We start from the raw sequence: 17,814 nt of genomic DNA on the forward strand, positions 1-17,814 counted from the left end.
CAAATGTTACCCTTACCATTAAATAACCTAAATTTCTATTTCTCCTAAAACTTAATCATCCCTCCCAAATTCTTCAATTATAGATTTTAATTCTTATATCGAAGAAGTAATTAAATAGTTTTATCAACAAATGACTTTTAACTTTCAGTAGGTTAAGTTGATTTAATCATTTTTGTTTATTAGAATTAATTTTCAATTGAGATTTTGAATTAAGAAGGGGCATTGTTGCTGCGAAATTATCACTACTCCATTAATGGATTTGAGAATCGGTCTTAGTGCTCATCTACACAAATTTTCATCAAGAATTAATCATTACTTACAAGAAATCAAGTAATATGCATACTAATTTTTTTGGAGAAAAAATAGTATGCATAGAATGTAGAGCAACTTATATTACTTCGATTAAAGCTCCTCTTCTGCACATGTTTTTTTGCTCAAGAATGAAATAATTATTTGGATTGGCGGTGGTGAACAATGTGCTGTTGATGGGAAGGGAGGCGAGGAAAGGGAGAAAAAAATCAATTGGGTGAGAGAATGGAAAAAGTGACAAGGGTAAATTTGTAAAACACGTATGTGAAAGAGTAAAATTCGTATATGAAAAAGCACAACAAATTGTAAACCAAATGATTATTTATCTTAAAAACATGTACTAAAATAACTTCTACTAGTCATCACTTTTTCTAATAAGAACCCATGAGCACTTAGATCAATTGACAATGTGTGGTTCTAACTTAACCAGATGTCTCGTGTGTAAAGGTTTGAAGAATTTGATTGTATTGATATATTCAAAAGTTACAATATCATCCTATATATACTATTACAATGGCATGAATCACAAGAAATCTATCACCTAATATTTACCTTAAACCTAAGAATTAAACTAAGGTAATTATAATATTGGTAAATACAATAATAAGGAATATGAGATATGAACAATTGAGCAAGACACAAATATGGAAAGACTAGATTACGGAAATATTCCTAACACGCTCCCGCAAGACGGACGACCTAAAGGCGAGACCGATCTTGGAAAGCAAAGAAGTAAAACGCGGCCTTGGAAGAGGTTTAGTGAGCGCATCTGCAAGTTGGTCATCACCAGAAATGTGTAGAACGCGAAGTAGACCTTATTGGACTTGTTCACGAACAAAGTGAAAAGCTAAAGCTAAATGTTTCATCCGAGAATGAAAGACAGGATTTGATGCGAACCAAGCTAATGACTCGGAGTTAGTTGATGGGCTGGACGAGTTGGTTATGAACACTCAAGGAGAAGGCCTGATGTTAGCTCGTAATTTTCAGCCTAGGAGCTACAATTATCCTTCTTTTGTTAATTTGCTAAGTGTGGAATATAGGAGCTGATGGGGGAGGCACGCATTCCAAGGAGGACGGTCCACAAGACGTTTTTGCAAACACTTTTCAGATTATGTTTTACAAATAAAATGTTAGCTTAATTTATGGTTGTCTAAGTTCAATGAACTAGTAGTGTTTATGATTGTAATTAAGTGATGAGTGAATGAGCAACTCTTCACTTTGCTAGCCTTTTGCACGGCTCAATGGGGCTATATAATGCCTTCATTTGCTTGAATAAAATCATCTAAGAAATTTCAGAAAAACTTGTGTTTACAAAATCGTTTCTTGCTTAGAAACAAAACTGGTTTTGATTAGGACGCGATTCTAATTAAAATTCTCGAGTTGTTGATCAATAGGTCTTGGTCTCACTCACTTTGATCAAGTAATAGGTCTTACTTGTTCAAAACACTATCCCTCATATACAAAAATCAGAACTGGTCGTACCTAGTACGTTCGGTTCGCCAAAAACAGTTCGTTGATTTTTATCTTTTGTTCTTCAAATTGATCAGTTTCAGGTCTGCGCGTACCTAGTACGAACAGTCCTCAGCACTGTCCAATTCGTTCTTAATTCCGCTGCTCTATTCGTATCAGTATTGGCCGAATAATGTGTAGCACTGAGGTTGTCACAGTAGACAACCGGTGGGATAGACAACGGAACCCGAAGTTCAGTTAGAAGAGAACAGAGCCACGTTAATTCAGCGGTTGTAGTGGCCACGGCGCGAAATTTAGCCTCAGTAGATGAACAAGCGAAGGCTCGTTGCTTTTTGGAGGCCCAAGAGAGAGCATTGCATCCCAAGTAAGTAACATATCCAGTGGTAGAAACGTAGGTATCACGGTCCCCACCCCAGTAAGCATGAAGTCGAGGAGGAGAGGATTTATAAAGTTGAAGACCAACATGGGACGTACCATTCAAGTAGCGTAGCAGGCGTTTTAAATGACTCCAATGGAGTTCAGTTGGGCATTGCATAAACTGTGTTAGTTTGTTAACCGATAATGCAATGTCGGGGCGAGTGAATGAGAGGTATTGAAGACTCCCTAAGATAGCACGAAACTCAATGGTATTGGAAAGTTCAGGACTCCCATCATGATGAAGAGGAGGGTTCACGGCTAGAGGTGTAGTAGCCGGTTTCGACTCAAGCATTTTGTGATTGTGCAATAAGTCATGGATGTATTTTGATTGTGTCAATAGAAGACCATGGGGGTTGGGGGTGACTTCAACACCTAAGAAGTATGACAACGGGCCTAAGTCTTCAAGTGAAAATCGTGCAGCAAGAGACGCAATAAAGGAAGACACATGATGTGGGTTAGAGCCGGTGACAATAATGTCATCGACATACACAAGTAAGTAAAGGGTGTGCGACGGTGTCATGAACAAAAATAAAGAAGGGTCAGCGAGTGAAGTTGTGAAGCCGAGACCAAGGAGATGTTGCTTCAGTGTCGTGTACCAGGCACGTGGGGCCTGTTTGAGACCGTATATAGCTTTAGTGAGCTTACATACATAGGTGGGGTGTTCGGGACTGGTGAAGCCCGGTGGTTGTTGCATAAACACTTCGTCGGAAAGCGAACCTTGTAAAAAAGCATTATTAGTGTCGAGTTGGCGTAAACACCAACCCTTTGTGGGAGCAAGAGACAGTAGAGTACGTACCATAGTGGGTTTGACGACGGGGCTAAATGTCTCAGAATAATCAACACCTGGTCGTTGCAAAAAACCTTTGGCGACAAGTCGAGCTTTGTACTTGTCAATGGAGTTGACGGGTTTGTATTTAATGTGAAAAATCCAATTACATACAATAACATTATAGGATGGATTATGAGGTACGAGTGTCCATGTTTCATTCTTTTGCAAGGCAGTGAACTCGGCAGTCATAGCATCGCGCCACAAAGGATCGACCAAGGCTTGCTTGGTAGTGTTGGGTAGTTTCGATGGGGGAAGGACAATGGCAATCTTGGCATACTTCGGGTTTGGTTTACGAATGTTGTTTGTCAAGCGGGTGACAGCACGGGCAGGTGGTGGAGGTGTGGGGGGGGGTGTTTAAGAGATGGGGGTGGTAGTAGCGGAAGTAGTGGGAGTGGCTGGAGTGATGGGCGAAACAGGGGAAGAGGAAACAGGGGAGGTGAGAGCAGAATAGGTTTGTCGAGGTGAGGCAGGAGGTGTTTCAGGCGTGGAAGTAGGGGGTGGTGATGGTGGGGTCTGGGCAGTGGAGGAGGGTTCAAGAGACTCATGAAACCACGAGGTGGTGGTGAGTGGTACGGAGGAAGATGCGGAACTGGTGGTAAGGTCAGGATAAGGAAAATAGTTTTCGACAAATTTAACATGACGAGAAACGAAGACTTTACGAGAAGTTGGGTCAAGGCAGTAAAATGCACTTTGTGTGGGTGAGTAACCGACAAACACACAAGGCTTGGAACGACGTTCTAATTTGTGAGATGTATAAGGCCGAAGCCATAGGTAGCATAAACAACCGAAACTGCGGAGTTTGGTGTAGTTGGGGTGATGACCGAAGAGGAGAAAGTAGGGTGTCGAGTTTTGAAGTGTAGCAGTAGGCAATCGATTTATAAGGTACGTGGCAGTAGAAAAGGCATGAGGCCAGAACGTTGGTGGTAGGCGAGAATGAGTGAGAAGGGACAACCCGGTTTCAACAATGTGACGGTGACGTCTTTCAGCATACCCATTTAATTCGGGAGTGTGAGGCGGAGTGGTGAGATGACTAATACCATTATCACTCAGTGTATAGGCCATCTTGGCATATTCGCCGTTGTTGTCCGAAAATATTTGCAAAATAGGACGTTTAAAAAATTTCTCAACAAGCTTTCGAAAACGAACAAAAACGGTTGTAGCATCGGATTTCAATTTGAGCGGATATAACCAAATCTATTTGGTGAAATGATCAACAAAAATCCCCTATTTACTAAATGAATAGGCGAAACTCCAATTTTTCCCGCCTAAAACATATTTCCCAGAATAGTGATTGGTATTTTTAGCATATACTATAGTCTATAGGTGTGGACATGATAAGTTATAAATGGATATAATCTTTTGTATTTAAATATTTATAACATTTAATATTTCACATTCTGCACAAATTTATCTCCGATCTTGTTAAGCTAAGAATTTTTTTTTAAACTTATTGATAAAAATTTATTGACTTTTTACAATAAGAATTTACGGCTAAAAAAATATGGTATTAATAAATATTTGTAATTAACATCATTAATTTCTCGGTAAAAAAATCAAAAAAAATACTCATTTTATTACTTTTTACGATTTCAATTTTTATTTATTTCTCTATAAAATACATCAAGGAGAAACATGAAAAATAAATAAATTGTCAATTTAAATTCTATAAATAATACACTAAAAAGTACTTCCTCCGTCCCGGTCAATTGTTGTCCTTGGGTTCTGGCACAAAGACCAAGAAAAGAGGAGATGATCAATAACTAAATGACAAGTGGAACAAATTGAATGAGAATATCAAATTACTTATCAAGGTCAATCTTAAAATAGAAGGGACAACAAATGACTGAGACACCCAAACATAGAAAAAGACAACAAATGACCGGGACAAGGGAAGTAAAACTTTATAAATACCGTGCATATATTACTCGATGTCTATATTAGCAACTCTATAAATACCGCGCATTCATTGCGCGGGATCTAAACTAGTAATATAGTATTTGAAATTGTCATAAGACACAATAGGAGACGACCATACATCGGTAAAAATTAAATCTAATGGTGCTTTAGATAATAACGTTGAATTAGAAAATTCGAGTTTATGACTCTTGTGTATATTACAAGAGTTACAAAAATCAACTAAAGTGCTTGGAATTGAAATCGAAAGTTTATTAACTAAATAACGTAATACTTTTGTCGACGGATGTCCAAGACGATGATGCCAACCATAGTCTTTAGACACCCAGCTAGTGTGAGCAGACGGTTGCGGAGGATGCCATTCATAGACTCCACCATTAGACAGTCCGCTTATGAGAATCTGATGCGTTTAAAGTTCCTTTATAAAAAAAGAGGTTTGTGAAAATTCAAAATAAGCATTGTTATCTTGACAAAATTGAGACACAGACAAAATATTTTGCGAAATTGTAGGAACAAAAAGAACGTTTTTAAAAAGAAATTGCGAAGAGGACGAGTGATTAACAGTAAACGAACCTATATGTGAGATGGGTAGTGCAGATGATAAGGCTAAAGTCGTATCACCTTAATCAAAGTAAACCTAAACTACTACTAACAAAATAGCTAGCGGTAAGTCAGGGTCGAATCCACAGGGAGGCGGTGATTATCTAGTTTGTTTATATTTAATTCCGTCTTAAGGTAACCAATTTTGGGGGTTTGATTGTTTGTATGCTAATCGACTAATTGCAAGTAAATAAAAGATGAATAACAATAATATTAAAAGGTCTAGGGATCGGGTTCACTAGGTCGTCGTCAAAGGGTAGAATTTAATTCATTGATTGAGCAATGTATATTGTTGAAAGTCATATGATCGGTCGATTCAATATTTCTTTTAGATCAATTTAACATGCGGTCGCTATCCTTAAATTATCTCTATTCAATTATCGTGGCCTATACTAGTCTTAACCCGGTTGGTGATAATCCTAGTTTATGCAAGACTAATTAATCAATTCTGATCAGTAATTAACTAATTAGAAGTAATACGATAATCAAACAACAATTAAGAGCAATTTAACAATCAATTCATAATAATCCCTTTTCTAACAACCTAGATCCCCTTTCACCCTAGATAAGAGATTTAGCTACGCATAATAGAAAGAAGAACAACAATAACATTAATAAGAAACATGATTGCAAGCATAAAAGATGAACAATGAAATAAATGACTAATAATAAAGGAAAGATTAAGAACAATACCGTAAATAGCTAGATCCGGAAGTAAGAACAATAAATAAACTAAACTAAGTATTTTAGAGAGTTTTCTAAGGTAGCTATATTAAGCCTACTGAAAATAAAGCATAAAATAACTTAGGGTACGAGTTTTGGTATTTATAGCAATACATAACCGACTTAAGGAAAGTTGCGGGAATTATAAAACTGGAAGGTTCCTCGATCGAGTCGAGAGTGACTCGATCGAGGCACCAAAGTTCAAGAACACCCAACTCTCGACATTGCGAAATTTATTTGATTAGGTTGGTTCCTCGATCGAGTCGAAGGTGACTCGATCGAGCATGAAGTTCCTCGATCGAGCCAAGGTTGACTCGATCGAGGCACCAATTTCCTGCTTCGCGCACTGAACTTCAAACGGCCGCCATTTCTTCGTTACTTGTCAGAATCAAGAGATTTTTGCGGCGTTAGAAAGCTAAGAAGATAAGATTTCAACTCCAATTGGAATCACTTGAAAATATATTGTAGAACTCGAGATATGGCTCTTCAAAGTAGGCACTTGTAATAAGAAGCTCTTTTCTTCGTGTTTTCTTCTTAACTTCTCTTCCTTCATTCTTATGGATTCTCGTGCCATGCTTCATGTATCCCTTCATGCTCACTCCGTGATGCCGATTTCATTCCTTTGCTCCTCAAATGCATCATTCCTACATTAAACATCAAAAGGCGGAAGTATCAACATTCTAACATAAAAGGCATGTAAATGATATAAACTATCACGAAAACCGTATCAAAAGCAATTAAGGGGAGGCATAAATATGTATATAATTATGACTCATCAAACTCCCCCAAACCATCTTTTTGCTTGTCCTCAAGCAAAGCAACACACAATACAAAAGGCAATCATACAAATGGCAAATAAACAACTCAGAGCTAATGTTGATGCACATACAAATCCCAAGCTATCCATATCTTGTAACAAAGTAATGACTAAAGTGTACCAATAAAACAAATTCAAAGGTACGGGAAATAGAAAACGTAGCTCAAGTCTCAAGTCACCATACTAGATACAAATGCCAAATACCTTTCGATCTTGCAAGACAAATTAGTCGGATTCTCGCGGATTCACTCATGCACTCATAAGTATATAGGGTGAGTTATATGTGAAGATAGAAAGAAGTAGAAACACTCACTCAACTTATGAAACATGCATGCAATCTAATGTGATAGGGATTTCCCCAACTAATATGCAATCATCATATGTAGACAAAAGTACATGTATCAAGGACAATAAGGGTGGCAAATGGGTTAAAGGAGTAGAAGTGGTTTGTGCCAAAGCACGTTATGGATATGTGGAGCTAAGACGATAGTCGCAGCGCTAACCAAAACAAAAACCAAATCTTTGATAATAAATAAACCCAACTTAGAGAAATGATCTCAACTTTACAACATATGAGAGCTAATAAATTACTCTCCAACTATGCATTAGACTCTAACAACCATCTTTTTGATCCTTGACAAAACCAAATGAAGCAATCTTTTTTTTTTCTTTTCTTTTTCTTTTTCTTTTTCTATTTTTTTTCTTTTTTTTTTTTTTTTTTTCTTTTGCTTCATATTTTTCTTTTTCCAACACAAGGATACAACACAATCGCTAAAAGTATTTTGTTATACCCACATGACAACAATAAGTCCCAACCCAACCATAATAGCAAAATAGACATGATAAACAAGCAACTGCGACTGTCCCGAAAAGGTAGGCAAATTCTTGGATTGTAGCTCATAGGATGTAATTAATATTGGCTACAAGGGTTCAAACGGGCTAACAAAAGGTAATGTAAGGCTTATTTGAACGATAAGAATCGCCTATTCACATGTACTTAGTCAAATGAAAGCAATAAAAGTATCAAGAAATCAATGTCACACTTATGCAGTTTGATATTACACATTCCACAAGAAGAAACCACACTCAAGCCTAATTGACAATGAGACCAGTTTATTGATGTTTCTGGCCTTGGAAGCTCTATAGACCTCAGAATTTAAGTAGTTTACCAACGTAATTGTGTCAAATCTAATCAATATAAGGCATGTCAATATGGTTAAGACTTGAATTATGAGCTTTGTTTTCATGGCTAACGAGTCAAAACAATGTACATGGACAACTATTTGAGATTCAAATGCAAAAACAATGCAATTTAACATCATAGTTATTAAATTCACCAAGACTCAACCTAAAACAAAGGAAAAAGACATGTTTTTGTATTTTGAATTTTTTAATTTTTATGGATTTTTATATAAATGCACACAACATAAATAAAAAGCACACAACATAATAAAAGACCCTCCCCCAAACCTAAATGTCATAGTGTCCTCATTGTGACGCCTACAGCATAGCAATCACACAAAAATCCAGCAACCTAAAGGACACAACTAACAAAAAGAATGGGAAATAACTAGATAATACAATAAAAGAAGGTACAAGGGAAGAGAATACCGGGTAAGAGCTTATGATTCCCCCAAACCAGCTGCAAAACAGGGGTAAATAATCATCCTCGCAAATCCTATCATCGTCTGGCTACGTTATTGACCCAAAAGACGAGGTGACTCAATCGAGCCCCATGACACTCGATCGAGGAACCTTCCTGTCGAGCAGATTTCCTGCATTTAAAATAAATGCGCACACAAGTCATAATCAATACAAGTTAAAGCTCGTAACAGTAAATCAAAAAGTAGCGCATGTGCTACACACAAACATAAGTAGCACCAATAAATAGTCCAAGCAAAGAATAAAAACAATGTAAATGGTCCTGGCTCATCAAACTCAAAATCTAATGTAAAATAAGAGCAATGGTCATTGTTCTTCAGGTCATCTTCTTGAGCAAGGAGATAAGGCACTTCGTCTGTCATAGAAGCTTCATCAAAAACTCTAACTGACTCCTTTTTGAAAATCTCAGCTTCCAAAGCATCCAATTCAGCTTCTATTTCAATACTCTCAACACAGTTGTAAACCATCTCAAGAAGAGGATCATCTCCATAAATCGCCTTCTATCTCATCCACTTCCTTGCTCCATGGATATGACGCAGCAGGGGCGTCATGTGGATTCCTATCAAAACATAAAGCAAGACAATCATCAAAAGTAGGATCAAGAGCATTAATCATATGACAAGAAGCTTTTAAATCAGGAGGACGTTTTAAAGTATTATCAAGAACAAATCTAATAGTGTCATCCCCAACTCTTAGTGTCAGACTACCATCCCTAACATCTATGAGTGCTCCTGCAGTGTGAAGGAATGGTCTACCAAGAATGATGGGTACTTGAGAGTCCTCAGCCATATACATAACAATAAAGTCAACTGGAATGAAATACTTCCCTACTCTAACGGGCACATCCTCTAAGACACCCATAGGTTTCTTTAAAGATCTGTCGGCCATTTGTAAGGTCATATTAGTAATACGGAGTTGACCCATATTTAACTTTTTGCAAATTGAATACGGCATGACACTAACACTAGCCCCTAAATCACAAAGGGCTCTATCAATAGCTATACTACCAATATGACAAGGAATAGAAAAACTCCCTGGATCCTTAAGCTTTGGTGGTGAGTTAGCTTGTAATGCGGTCGCGCACTCCTGAGTAAATGCTACTATCTCCACTTCATCAAAAGACCGCTTATTTGATAAGATTTCTTTTAAAAATTTAGCATACGCCGGCACTTGAGTTACCAATTCAGTAAATGGCACTGTCACTTGAAGATTCTTTACTACCTCCATAAACCTTCCAAACTGTTTATCCAGCTTGGATTTTTGTTGTCGATGAGGAAAAGGTAGTGCAATAGTTATGGGCTCGGCTGGCTTGACCTTAGAAACAACTTTTGAAACACCGCCATCTGTCGAAGAGGTGCCTCGATCGAGTCGAGAGGTGACTCGATCGAGCACGCTGGTTCCTCGATCGAGTCGGGCCGACTCGATCGAGGAACCTTGCGGGTTCAGCTCCTTCGTCTTTTTGCTTTTCGTCAAATCTCGTGTTTCATCTCGTGAAAGTTTCTTTTTCATCGTCACTTAGCTCCAAATTTCCCAACCCCTTAGGATGCATGTATGGAGCTTCATCATCTTTAATGGGCATGTCCGGACCGTTATAAGAAGTAGCGCTCCTTAAAGAAATTGCATTAACTTGCTCATGAGCTTGTTTACCTTGAGGAGGAAGACCGGACTGTTTTGATGGATTTTGAGCCGCCATTTGAGCAACTTGAGTATCCAACATCTTATTATGAGCCATAAGTTCGGAGATTTGAGCCGTTTGCTTTTGCTGCATCATCAAAGTTTGTTGCAATAGAGCTTTTAACTCCGATACTTCATTACTTGGAACTTGAGGAGGAGGTTGAAATTGTTGAAAACCTCCTTGATTTGGCCTTTGATAACCTCCTTGTGGTGATTACCACGATTTGGAGGAATAATATAGGTACCTTGTTGAGGAGCTTGAAAGAAATTAGAATACGGTGTACCTTGCTTGAAAGATTGGAAGGCCTGAACTTGCTCAATAGTACTCATACATTTGGCCGCAGTGTGGCCATCTATACCACATCTCTCGCAGGACACTTCTTGTTGAACCATATGAACCATCTCTTGCTTACCCAAGGATTGGGTAGTCTTCAATTCAGCTATTTGAGCCAATATAGTCTCCAACTGTGCCGCGACCGCACTATCTGAGCCACTTCCTCTCTTACTTCCTCTGGGGTTACCATACTCATTTGTGTGTGAGTAGCAATCGATCAATCAACTTCCAAGCATTATTGTCATTAGTGTTATCTTGGAATCTCCCATTAAAGAGAATCAAGTAAAGCTCTATGATCATCATACAACCCGTTGTAAAGCTGGTTGCAAAGGAACCAAATCTCAAATCCATGGTGAGGTACGGACCGCACTAGTCTTTTGAACCGTATCCAAGCTTCATTAAAATCCTCGTAGGACCCCTGTTTAAAACTTGTAATCTGACTTCTCAATGCATTAGTCTTCTGTGGTGGAAAATACCTTTTGTAGAATGCAAGAGCTAGAGAAGTCCAGTTGGTAATCGCGTCGGTCTCCATGTCTAAGTCCCTTAACCACTCAGCTGCATCATCTCTCAAAGAGAAAGGGAAGAGAGTTTGCTTGACCTGATCTTGAGACACCCCAAATTTATTAAAGGAATAGAACAAAGAATAAGTAACGAATTTCTCCATATGTTTTGCGGGGTCCTCTCCTGCTTTTCCTCCAAATAAATTCCTCTCTATCAAGCTTATGTAAGAAGGCTTGATCTCAAAAGTTCCCTTATCAGCGGTAGGGAGCTTGAAGCCTTTAGGAATAGAATCAACCGTGGGTTCGGAGTGACTTGCTAATGTAGGCATCTTTGGTGTTGTAGAAGTCACAAATTGCGAGAAATAAGTGTGTCCTCTTCTAAGGACGAGTCTTTTGCGAAAGTATACCGCTCGTAGTCAAGTGTACTCAAGTCTTCCACTTGACTTACTTCTCTTTGAAATTTTCGTCTGTAGCGAAAAGTCTTTTCTGGCTCGGGATCAAACGGTAGGATCTCTAACCTGTTAGACCTGGGCATACACGAAAACAACAAGAAAAGATAAAACTGTCTCAAGGAACTGAAGTTCCCTGAAACAAAAGACAAAAATAAACAGAACAATTGTTGCCTCCCCGGCAACGGCGCCAAGTTTGATAAGGTTAAAGTCGTATCACCTTAATCAAAGTAAACCTAAACTACTACTAACAAAATAGCTAGCGGTAAGTCAGGGTCGAATCCACAGGGAGGCGGTGATTATCTAGTTTGTTTATATTTAATTCCGTCTTAAGGTAACCAATTTTGGGGGTTTGATTGTTTGTATGCTAATCGACTAATTGCAAGTAAATAAAAGATGAATAACAATAATATTAAAAGGTCTAGGGATCGGGTTCACTAGGTCATCGTCAAAGGGTAGAATTTAATTCATTGATTGAGCAATGTATATTGTTGAAAGTCATATGATCGGTCGATTCAATATTTCTTTTAGATCAATTTAACATGCGGTCGCTATCATTAAATTATCTCTATTCAATTATCGTGGCCTATACTAGTCTTAACCCGGTCGGTGATAATCCTAGTTTATGCAAGACTAATTAATCAATTCGATCGTAATTAACTAATTAGAAGTAATACGATAATCAAACAACAATTAAGAGCAATTTAACAATCAATTCATAATAATCCCTTTTCTAACAACCTAGATCCCCTTTCACCCTAGATAAGAGATTTAGCTACGCATAATAGAAAGAAGAACAACAATAACATTAATAAGAAACATGATTGCAAGCATAAAAGATGAACAATGAAATAAATGACTAATAATAAAGGAAAGATTAAGAACAATACCGTAAATAGCTAGATCCGGAAGTAAGAACAATAAATAAACTAAACTAAGTATTTTAGAGAGTTTTCTAAGGTAGCTATATTAAGCCTACTGAAAATAAAGCATAAAATAACTTAGGGTACGAGTTTTGGTATTTATAGCAATACATAACCGACTTAAGGAAAGTTGCGGGAATTATAAAACTGGAAGGTTCCTCGATCGAGTCGAGAGTGACTCGATCGAGGCACCAAAGTTCAAGAACACCCAACTCTCGACATTGCGAAATTTATTTGATTAGGTTGGTTCCTCGATCGAGTCGAAGGTGACTCGATCGAGCATGAAGTTCCTCGATCGAGCCAAGGTTGACTCGATCGAGGCACCAATTTCCTGCTTCGCGCACTGAACTTCAAACGGCCGCCATTTCTTCGTTACTTGTCAGAATCAAGAGATTTTTGCGGCGTTAGAAACCTAAGAAGATAAGCTTTCAACTCCAATTGGAATCACTTAAAAATCTATTGTAGAACTCGAGATATGGCTCTTCAAAGTAGGCACTTGTAATAAGAAGCTCTTTTCTTCGTGTTTTCTTCTTAACTTCTCTTCCTTCATTCTTATGGATTCTCGTGCCATGCTTCGTGTATCCCTTCATGCTCACTCCGTGATGCCGATTTCATTCCTTTGCTCCTCAAATGCATCATTCCTACATTAAACATCAAAAGGCGGAAGTATCAACATTCTAACATAAAAGGCATGTAAATGATATAAACTATCACGAAAACCGTATCAAAAGCAATTAAGGGGAGGCATAAATATGTATATAATTATGACTCATCAGCAGAGCCGTCACCAATCACAAGTTCATCACTCCCATCATAAGGAGTGAGTAAGGCAAGATTTGAAGGTCGTTGGTGATGTGATGCGTTGCACCACTGTCTACAAGCCACGGGCGATGAGTGTTGGAGGCAGGAGTGGTGGCTGTGTGGGCTTGAGGTTGAGCACAGTTTTGTCTGGCTGGAGGGAATGCATTCGAGGGTGGAAACACTACATCAGGATAGTCGCGTTTAAACTTGTAACAACTCGAGATGACATGTCCAATAGCACGACAATATTGACACTTACCCTTGAAGGGAGCAGGAGTGTAAGAATCGGTATTGGGGGGGCGGTGTAGTAGAGGTGGAAGCACGATTTGTGTTGGGAACATAGGTGCGGTTGTTGGTGCGGTTGGCTTGAGCAGGGTGGGCAAAGGCAGGGAATGGTGCCGGTTTGGTGAGTTGTTTTTGGGTGAGGTCAAAGTTGATTAGTTTCTCGTGAAGAGCATCGAAAGAGATGGGATCGTCACGAGCATTGATAGCATCGATTATGGGTTTATATGTTTCGTAGTCAAGACCACGAATAACTTCAGCAATGATATCATCATTGTTTATGGGTTTTCCTAAGATAACGAGTTTATCAGTACACGATTTTATGGTGTGCATAAAATCGGTGACGGATTTGGTAGAGTCTTTGGTTAAGGATTTCAGACGATCTTTAACTTGGAGAATATGACCACAAGTGGATTTGGCATAGGTATTGGAAAGGATGGTCCAAACATCATGCGAGGTCGGGGCTCGCATAACGAGGGCATGGGTTTCAAGGGTGAGAGTGCCAAGTAACGCACCTTTGATAAGTTGGTCTTGACGAGTCCATGTGAAAAACGCAGGGTTAGGGGTGGGTTTTGTTTGTCGGTGTCAGTGGGTGAAGAGATGGTGTCGGGTGGGCAGGGATACGAGCCATCAAGGTATTTCAGGAGGTCGTAACCAATGAGGAACGATGCGACTTGATCTTGCCATTGCATAAATGTCATTGGAGTTAGTTTATCAACCATGGAAAGGTTGACGAGGTAGAGTGGGACACTCGGTTCATGGGTGTTTTTGATGGTGTTGCTAGACATAGCTAGGGTTGGAAAAAGGCAGGTTGTAGTTATGAGGATCGGAAGGCGATTGATACCATGTAAAGGTTTGAAGAATTTGATTGTATTGATATATTCAAAGGTTACAATATCATCCTATATATACTATTACAATGGCATGAATCACAAGAAACCTATCACCTAATATTTACCTTAAACCTAAGAATTAAACTAAGGTAATTACAATATTGGTAAATACAATAATAAGGAAAACGAGATATGAACAATTGAGCAAGACACAAATATGGAAAGACTAGGTTACGGAAATATTCCTAACATCGTGTTCGAGCTCTGGGAATACAGTAGTGTTAAAACTTATGAAGGAGAGCTTTATCGCCCTAGTGGTCCTACCTGGCTCGAATCCGGACCGAACCGGATGATTTACACAAAAAAAACTTTTTATAATAAGGGCATTAAGATTAAGATATTTTGTTATATGGTTTTACAATGTGATAGTATAAAACCATTTTACATGAGACTTACTCAATATAGCTTTCGTCTAGTTATTTATTTGTTTTTTATATTATCTGTAAGAAATATTTTGGTTAAAGGAAAACAAATGAAGAAAAAAAAGTACTATACATGTATTAGGTTACTCTCTTTATAATCTCGTTTTATGTTATAGGAGGATCATATTAGAGAGTTGCATATAAATGCAAGGTTATACAACCAATTATTATCATGTTAAGTAAGAAACTTATACTCTAAAGCAAAAAAAAGCATTAAAGGGGTTTGATTCACGCTTTGTAAATTGTATGTGCAAACACAAGTGAGAAGAAAATAAAAGTCGAGACATATCTTATTCTATGGGGGCGGACCCAGGGTGATAATGAGTTAAGTTGAACATGAACTTTGTCTCGCTCAACTTGTACTGACTCATTAAGCAAAACTTGATCTCGGACCTCACTCAAACTTGAAAAAAATATGCTCATTGTCAAACCTACCAGTTTAAATATGAGCTCGAGCTTATATATAATTGCAAAATTTCATATTGTTTCCTTCAATATTTGTCTATGGAGTATAACTTAGATTTTGAGGTTTATATACAAAACTATTAGGCAAGTCAAATAAAAAATTTGATATTTTCCATGATAAATATTTGTATAATTTAAGAGCAAGATATGATCTAATTATACAAATTTGACCTGCTTTCGAGTTAACCGTTAACGTTATCTCGCTGATCCGCGCTTTTTTGAGCCTAACTTTGATCAAGCCAAGTTTAAGCTGCTCACGAAGTATCTCGTTTCATTATCACTTCTAGATGAACTCCCATATTAAGATATACTATGACCACAACCTTCTATCAACCAGTCGAAAAAGCAAACAACCTCAATAAAATACAAAATATTAAGTAATGAAGATACATGTGAAGAATTGACTTTTTATGATGATTTACCGTCACAACTCACATGTAAATATATATACCACATTAATAAAAGTGTAAAACATTGATAAAACGAGGAGAGAATTCACTAATTTATAAATCGATGAATTATTACTCTATTGTTAATTGGTTATTCGAAAACTTTCTAGAACTTATGACATAGGTTTTGTATCCTAATTAACAGAAGATACTTACGTTGAGTTTAGGGGCGTTTTAAAGTAAATGGAGGTTCGATGCACCATAAAAAAAATGAGACCCTAAATATGAATATATAAGTGTATTAAACGTCGAGGTTTGTATTGAATTTTATCAGTGAAACTTATAAATTTAGTGGTTAAAACTAGAGGCTCGGTTCCGCCGCTCGTAGTCGCCCGGGGTATTAGACGCCCCTGATTGAGCCACATACATATACATCACATTTGCTGCATGGAGATTATTATTGTCCACGAGAAACTACCTACAATTTGACAATAGTTTTGGACTGAAATTTAGCAAATAATTGTGGACCGTATTGCTCCATAATTCTAACAGAGAGGCCCAATATTTGGCTAATCTTATCAGGAATATTGCTCCGTTCACACTTGAGAGTACCTCTTCATGAGTGGCTGTGGTCATCTTCTTGCAATCCTCCAAAATGTGGATAAGGAACCATCAAACTTCTATGCTCTTATGTCTCATAACTTTTACTTTTTGATGTGTACTCTTTCTAAAGATGTGGAATTATTAATACTAGTGTATTTAATGTTTGTAGAAAGCAAAAACAAAATTCAAAAGCTATTATTGTGTAAATGATTAATGACGGATATTAGAGAATAAGAACTGTTCGTAAAGATGTAACCTTAACCAAAAAATTGTGAAATGATGAATTACATGCTAAAATATACTATGGCTATGATCCATTTTTCATTTGTTCTTAATAGTTTTAAGTTTCTAGCTTACGATTTTTGTCACAATACAATGTTTATTTGACTTTTAAAACCGATAATTATATTGTTGTGAACTTGATTGAAACGAATAAAAATATACATGACTATACTTTTAAAAAAGTGTTAGGTATATGTATAATGGCACAAATGAATACAAGATTATTAAACTTAATAATGAGATATTCTTAGAGTTTTTAGGTTGAAAAAGATATTTAACTAACATAATTTATTTATCTATCTTTTTTTTTTTTTTTGGACAAAGAATAAATAACATACTACAAATGAAGCCTTCTCGAAGATTAAAGACATTTATCCTATTCACTCCCTACTTATGTGAAACTAAGAGAGCAACAATGGCTTGTTACGGACTGTCTTAACTTGGTTATGCAGGTTGCTGGAGCGGAAAAGGCGATCACGTCTATTAGGTGCATTATCAAGGATATTAAGTCTATTGCGTCTAATAATTTATTTATCTATCAACTTTAACTTGTTTCACATACAACAAGTTAAGGGTAAACCTAATTATTTTCCCTTTTCTTATATGCTATATGAAGACTTCCTTAAATACCATTTTATTTCAAAAGCCAAAATTCTCCAGAAAAAAAATTCCTTTAAAAATTCCAGTTGTAAAACAACAACAATTTCTAAACGACTCTCAACAACAATTCTCGACTCATCAAATATAACGATAAACTGTCTTTTACGTTGACTTAAACTCCATATTACATACAACTAAACAACTGCGTATATAAACCCAAATAACATAGAAATCAACGAAAATATAAAACCAAATTACAAATTGCTTAAGAACTACTCCAACTTAATTGCAAAATATCAACTCTTAGTTAATGTTTACTGTCTAAACTTCTTTTTCTAATTCAAATTTCAATTATGTACTAATCAAATGTAAAAGATAACGGTTCTTTTAAGTTATATTATACTCCTATACTATACATATGATTAACAAGTGCGTCTAAAATACTAAATATCATAA

This window comes from Silene latifolia, chromosome 1, assembly GCF_048544455.1.
Source record: "Silene latifolia isolate original U9 population chromosome 1, ASM4854445v1, whole genome shotgun sequence".
NCBI classification, from domain to species: domain Eukaryota; kingdom Viridiplantae; phylum Streptophyta; class Magnoliopsida; order Caryophyllales; family Caryophyllaceae; genus Silene; species Silene latifolia.